This window comes from Schistocerca serialis, unplaced genomic scaffold (assembly GCF_023864345.2).
Source record: "Schistocerca serialis cubense isolate TAMUIC-IGC-003099 unplaced genomic scaffold, iqSchSeri2.2 HiC_scaffold_546, whole genome shotgun sequence".
In the NCBI taxonomy this organism is placed as follows: Eukaryota; Metazoa; Arthropoda; class Insecta; order Orthoptera; family Acrididae; genus Schistocerca; species Schistocerca serialis.
The window spans coordinates 1-7500 of NW_026048131.1; the positions used below are offsets into that span (position 1 = coordinate 1).

Here is a 7500-nt window from a genome sequence, read left to right on the forward strand (position 1 = left end):
CGTACGGGCCCAACTTGTTTGCCGGACGGGGCACTCGGGCGGCGCTGTCTGGGATCTGTTCCCGGCGCCGCCCTGCCCCTACCGGTCGACCATGGGTGTCTATAGTTCGATGTCGGGACTCGGAATCGTCTGTAGACGACTTAGGTACCGGGCGGGGTGTTGTACTCGGTAGAGCAGTTGCCACGCTGCGATCTGTTGAGACTCAGCCCTAGCTTGGGGGATTCGTCTTGTCGCGAGACGAGACCCCCGGGGCTGGGCGTCAACAGCCCCCCCTTGCCTTTGTTTCTGTCCGTCGCATCTCTTGGCGTATCGGTCCGGCCGGGCGCGCCGCACCCAGGGCGCTGCAGTGGGTGCGGCGGACGGCGGCGTATCGGTTGGCGGGCCCCTTGCCGCCGGCGTGGGCGCTGCGATGGGTGCCGCCTCCGTGCGCGCGGCGGAGGCGGCGCCGGCGCCGGCCGGGCGCGTTGTGTTCTGGCGCGCTACAGCGTATCGCTTTGCCGGCCGGCGATGGGTGCCGTGATGGGTGCCGGACGGTCGATGTCGGCCCACCGGCCGGCGCGACGCGTGGAGGCGGCGTCGGCGGGCGGGTGCCGGGCGGCGCCCGGCGGTCGACGGTTCGTTTTCGCCGTCCCCCCCGGCGTGTGGTAACACAGCGTCCACCGCCGTACGGTGAACTACAATACCCCTATACACTATGGATGTGAAATAAAATATAATAACACATGATGCTCCGCAAGAAAATAGACTTGGGATAGGGTGTGTCGTTGGCAAGTCCCCGGGGCGGCTAGTGTGGGTGGTGATAAGTCCGTAGGGGGGAGGGTCGAGGTATTAGGAAATAGAGCGATTGTGGTGGGACTGGCGCGCGCGCCCTCTCGTGCCGACGACATGAATGTCCACAGTAAACATTCGACACCTCCATCTACAGGGATCCGACGGAACTACGCCAACCATGCTGGCAAAACAGTATCGCCATCTATGCGAATCGGACAACACTACGTCCGCCATGTCGAGCGCACCACAAAACATACCGCCATCTGTAGGTCTCCCTCAGCATGAGCTCCTGCAACGACGATACCGCCATCTATGGGACGCCAAGCCGACTAAGACATCGATGGGCCCACAGTGCCCATCTTTCGACGCCACCCACAAAGCATGCAGCCTCTGTCGACCACAGCACCCATACGCCAGTGCCTCTGCCGCACGAAGTCGTGGACCGGCAATCACACCACCTGCACCCGTTCGTGCCCCACCCCAACCGCCCAACTCGCATCGCCAGCGGATGAACGGCGGACGTTTCCCGCACTCGTAAGGTGCAATTCACACCTATAACATGCGTTTCATGAAGAGATATTTCCAATATGCGACATTCCCGCTGTCCCTATTCATGAGCTGCGAGCTGTACCACGTACAAGCTACAGACGCGATCGCATTGCTCACTGTACGGATTCTCATGCTGAGCCATCAGCTAGGAAGCGCCCCATCCATGTCGGCACCCGTGGGCGTTGCACTCGCAGTCGCAAAAAACGCTGGGCAAATATATATCTCGGAAGAGTAACGACAGTCCGAGCCTCCTGGCGTTGCACTCGCAGCCGCAAAAAAACGCTGGGCACATATATGTCTCGGAAGAGTAACGACAGTCCGAGTCTCCTGCGTGGGAAGAGTCTTTCTAGGCCCTGACCCACGGGAAGGGTGTAGCTTCCCCCATCCCGGACATTTGACGTCGTCACACTACCGGTATTGACTAATAGACTGATTGCTGATAATCATTAGCCATACACTGGGGGAAACGGCCGACAGGGGCGGCAACATAGTGGAGCCGCAGTGTCACTAATGTACAGAGATAGAACAGTTTCGACTGGAACTAGAGTAACCGTATACACGGCACTGATTAGTAATAGATGCAGAGCCATCAGAATACAGATAATATATACAACCGTCCCTATACATGCTGAAAGACTCTGCACACAATGAGAACCACACGTCAGCCAGACACTCTTATCACACACTACTCTCTTATCACACACAATATCTAACCACCAGCATGGAAGAACATCCAGTGCATCCTCTCCGCCACATGACACAATCCACACTATCATTACCAGACCGGGAGGTCCACCCAGAAAACACAATATCCCACCCTTCCGACATCCGCACATTGCTCAGCTAAGCCACGAACACCCACACATGTCCTACACAGTGGTGCACCCAACATCACAATACTGCCTCCTGTCACAGCACACAAACAATGGCAGGAATGAAAGACACAGATCTGCCACAACCATGGAATCGGAGCGCCGCCTGTCATGAGCCAAAAGTGCATCCTGACGTGACAAATCGGATAATACCGCAGGCATCCAATTACGATAATCACTATCAACGAACCTGCCGCCCCCCCCCCCAATACACCTTTCCCTACAACAATGTGTATCTGAACCTACGCTATATCGTACCTTAACCTAACCTATATCGTACCTTAACCTAACCTATATCGTACCTTAACCTAACCTATATCGTACCTTAACCTAACCTATATCGTACCTTAACCTAACCTATATCGTACCTTAACCTAACCTATATCGTACCTTAACCTAACCTATATCGTACCTTAACCTAACCTATATCGTACCTTAACCTAACCTATATCGTACCTTAACCTAACCTATATCGTACCTTAACCTAACCTATATCGTGCCTTAACCTAACCTATATCGTGCCTTAACCTAACCTATATCGTGCCTTAACCTAACCTATATCGTGCCTTAACCTAACCTATATCGTGCCTTAACCTAACCTATATCGTGCCTTAACCTAACCTATATCGTGCCTTAACCTAACCTATATCGTGCCTTAACCTAACCTAATTTGTGCCTTAACCTAACCTAATTTGTGCCTTAACCTAACCTAATTTGTGCCTTAACCTAACCTAATTTGTGCCTTAACCTAACCTAATTTGTGCCTTAACCTAACCTAATTTGTGCCTTAACCTAACCTAATTTGTGCCTTAACCTAACCTAATTTGTGCCGTAACCTAACCTAATTTGTGCCGTAACGTAACCCATGTTGTGCCGTAACGTAACCCATGTTGTGCCGTAACGTAACCCATGTTGTGCCGTAACGTAACCCATGTTGTGCCGTAACGTAACCCATGTTGTGCCGTAACGTAACCCATGTTGTGCCGTAACGTAACCCATGTTGTGCCGTAACGTAACCCATGTTGTGCCTTAACCTAACCCATGTTGTGCCTTAACCTAACCCATGTTGTGCCTTAACCTAACCCATGTTGTGCCTTAACCTAACCCATGTTGTGCCTTAACCTAACCCATGTTGTGCCTTAACCTAACCCACGTTGTGCCTTAACCTAACCTACGTTGTGCCTTAACCTAACCCATGTTGTGCCTTAACCTAACCCATGTTGTGCCTTAACCTAACCCATGTTGTGCCTTAACCTAACCCATGTTGTGCCTTAACCTAACCCATGTTGTGCCTTAACCTAACCCATGTTGTGCCTTAACCTAACCCATGTTGTGCCTTAACCTAACCCATGGTGTGCCTTAACCTAACCCATGTTGTGCCTTAACCTAACCCATGTTGTGCCTTAACCTAACCCACGTTGTGCCTTAACCTAACCCACGTTGTGCCTTAACCTAACCCACGTTGTGCCTTAACCTAACCCACATTGTGCCTTAACCTAACCTACGTTGTGCCTTAACCTAACCCATGTTGTGCCTTAACCTAACCCATGTTGTGCCTTAACCTAACCCATGTTGTGCCTTAACCTAACCCATGTTGTGCCTTAACCTAACCCATGTTGTGCCTTAACCTAACCCATGGTGTGCCTTAACCTAACCCATGGTGTGCCTTAACCTAACCCATGGTGTGCCTTAACCTAACCCATGTTGTGCCTTAACCTAACCCATGTTGTGCCTTAACCTAACCCATGTTGTGCCTTAACCTAACCCATGTTGTGCCTTAACCTAACCCATGTTGTGCCTTAACCTAACCCATGTTGTGCCTTAACCTAACCCATGTTGTGCCTTAACCTAACCCATGTTGTGCCTTAACCTAACCCATGTTGTGCCTTAACCTAACCCATGTTGTGCCTTAACCTAACCCATGTTGTGCCTTAACCTAACCCATGTTGTGCCTTAACCTAACCCATGTTGTGCCTTAACCTAACCCATGTTGTGCCTTAACCTAACCCATGTTGTGCCTTAACCTAACCCATGTTGTGCCTTAACCTAACCCATGTTGTGCCTTAACCTAACCCATGTTGTGCCTTAACCTAACCCATGTTGTGCCTTAACCTAACCCATGTTGTGCCTTAACCTAACCCATGTTGTGCCTTAACCTAACCCATGTTGTGCCTTAACCTAACCCATGTTGTGCCTTAACCTAACCCATGTTGTGCCTTAACCTAACCCATGTTGTGCCTTAACCTAACCCATGTTGTGCCTTAACCTAACCCATGTTGTGCCTTAACCTAACCCATGTTGTGCCTTAACCTAACCCATGTTGTGCCTTAACCTAACCCATGTTGTGCCTTAACCTAACCCATGTTGTGCCTTAACCTAACCCATGTTGTGCCTTAACCTAACCCATGTTGTGCCTTAACCTAACCCATGTTGTGCCTTAACCTAACCCATGTTGTGCCTTAACCTAACCCATGTTGTGCCTTAACCTAACCCATGTTGTGCCTTAACCTAACCCATGTTGTGCCTTAACGTAACCCATGTTGTGCCTTAACGTAACCCATGTTGTGCCTTAACCTAACCTATAATGTGCCTTAACCTAACCTAAAGTGCGCCGTAACCTAAACTATATTGCGCCTTAACCTGACGCACGTTGTCGCTGAACCTGCTCTGTAATTGTTATGCAACCCGTTAAAGTAGTGTAGTGTTGCCTAACCGCAACCCTCGCAATATAGTTCGCTACTCGCACTGCCCGGTCCCCTGTGTATCGCGTCATGTTAAACACCTTGCAGGTGTTGCTGACTTTCCACATGCTCCTGCTATACACTGTAGTGTGGATAGCAGCAGGACGTACATGCCCCCCCCCCTTCCCCCCTGCCTTCGCAAGCTGGTCGGTGAGAAGTTTGCATGTTCAATGCCCTTCGCATGCCGACGTACTCAGCCTACGTTGTGGTACGGCCTGTCACCTGTCCGCCGATGTACGCAAAACCCACAAACTGTACTGCACATTGCTCCGTATGTACTGAATGATACATCGTGGCCCATGTGACCGTATGACGACAGCGCCTAGCAACGGCGGACCATACAGTCCAAATATTGTGCACGCAGCTACGTGTCGTCTCCCTATAAGAGCTGGATTGCAGTGTGGTACGCCATACAGACGTGTGGGAGGAACGGACGCCCTGGATGGCGATCAGCATGAGCAGTCTGTTGATGTAGTGGAGCGTGTATTCGGACGTAGTCGTCTCTTCTCACACACCGTGATAGCATGTTGCACCGCGTTCCACATCTGCGACATGCTGCAGAGGCGGGCTGACAGTCGTTCGCGCAATGGACACCGCATACGTACGGGGTCTACCTTCCACGTGTTCTCTAGGCGTGCACATGTTGTTGCGTCTATGTGGGCAGACGTAGTGTGTTGTGACACCTGACACAGGCATGCAATACTCGTTGCAAATGGCGATGGACGTGTACGTTTGCTGGTGACGTTACACAAATGAACAACCGGTAACCCGTTGTGGTGCGGTTGTTCTCGCTAGAGGTGAATCAGTGTTGGCGACGATCGGTCGAGCTATTAACCGGTTGTTTCAGGGATACCCACCATGCCCACGAACGTGAAAGGGGACCCACCATGCCCACGAACGTGAAAGGGGATCTGGGTGTGAGGCGATACGCGGCGGTGGCTGGGTGGGACCGTCCCCGGCCGGTGAGGGGGGGCCGCCCGGCGTGCTGGCAGCGCGGTGCGTGGGCGCACGCGCTACAGCCGGCTGGTGGGGGCGGCCGGTGGCAGGCGCGCCGGCCGACGGACGCGGCAGGCGGCGCAGCTGCGCGCCGGCGCCCCCTGCTCGCGGCGCCTTGCGGCCAAAGTAGGTCCTCGCGGGCCCGGTGCGAAGCGCGGTGGCCATCTGCAGTGTGCTGGTCCGATTGAGGACTTTGTGCGCTGAGGATGCGCCGCCGCCCGGCGCTCGGCGCCGCGACGCCGTCTGCTGCTCGGTCGCCCCAGCGGTTCTCGCAGGTGGTTTGTATCGCAGCTGTGCGGACGTGTTGGCGCGTGCGCTGTGCTGGGAGAGTTCGCTTCGGCACCCAAGTAGGGCTTTTGTCCTTCTGTGGCGCTGGCGTTGGAGCTGCCGGTCACCGTAGGTGGCGCGTGTTGTCTCCCGCCGGCAATGCCACGACAGCACGCTCCCGGGCCTCTGTCGGCAGCGGCAAGCTCAGTTGGGAGCACGGGTGGTCGCACCTAAAGCGTCTACTCGCCTAACTCCGGGCGATTGCGCCTCTCTCGAACCCGACCAAGTACTTAGGACGGCGCTGCGCGCCGCCGGGACCTGAGAGGGTTTCGAGGTGTGTTGTGCAGGGGAGCTCAGCCTCCTCCTGTTTGCAGAATAATTGAGCGGACGCTTGCGTGTTCGCGCGGGCCCCCGGGACACACTCCCGGGCGGCCGGCTGCTCAGCTCTAGTTGACGCAGCTCCCTGGTTGATCCTGCCAGTAGTCATATGCTTGTCTCAAAGATTAAGCCATGCATGTCTCAGTACAAGCCGCATTAAGGTGAAACCGCGAATGGCTCATTAAATCAGTTATGGTTCCTTAGATCGTACCCACGTTACTTGGATAACTGTGGTAATTCTAGAGCTAATACATGCAAACAGAGTCCCGACCAGAGATGGAAGGGACGCTTTTATTAGATCAAAACCAATCGGTCGGCTCGTCCGGTCCGTTTGCCTTGGTGACTCTGAATAACTTAGGGCTGATCGCACGGTCCTCGTACCGGCGACGCATCTTTCAAATGTCTGCCTTATCAACTGTCGATGGTAGGTTCTGCGCCTACCATGGTTGTAACGGGTAACGGGGAATCAGGGTTCGATTCCGGAGAGGGAGCCTGAGAAACGGCTACCACATCCAAGGAAGGCAGCAGGCGCGCAAATTACCCACTCCCGGCACGGGGAGGTAGTGACGAAAAATAACGATACGGGACTCATCCGAGGCCCCGTAATCGGAATGAGTACACTTTAAATCCTTTAACGAGTATCTATTGGAGGGCAAGTCTGGTGCCAGCAGCCGCGGTAATTCCAGCTCCAATAGCGTATATTAAAGTTGTTGCGGTTAAAAAGCTCGTAGTTGGATTTGTGTCCCACGCTGTTGGTTCACCGCCCGTCGGTGTTTAACTGGCATGTATCGTGGGACGTCCTGCCGGTGGGGCGAGCCGAAGGCGTGCGACCGCCTCGTGCGTGCTCGTGCGTCCCGAGGCGGACCCCGTTGAAATCCTACCAGGGTGCTCTTTATTGAGTGTCTCGGTGGGCCGGCACGTTTACT

At 53.6% G+C, this 7500-nt stretch overlaps 1 non-coding gene across 1 annotated transcript in view; it reads left to right on the forward strand.

The window, feature by feature from the left end:
* Positions 1–6656: 6656 nt before the first annotated feature.
* LOC126447853 (small subunit ribosomal RNA) overlaps positions 6657–7500 on the forward strand; it is a 1909-nt gene continuing 1065 nt past the window's right edge. The window contains exon 1 of the ribosomal RNA XR_007583924.1: positions 6657–7500. This exon is cut by the window's right edge and continues 1065 nt beyond it. This is a non-coding gene — a ribosomal RNA (small subunit ribosomal RNA).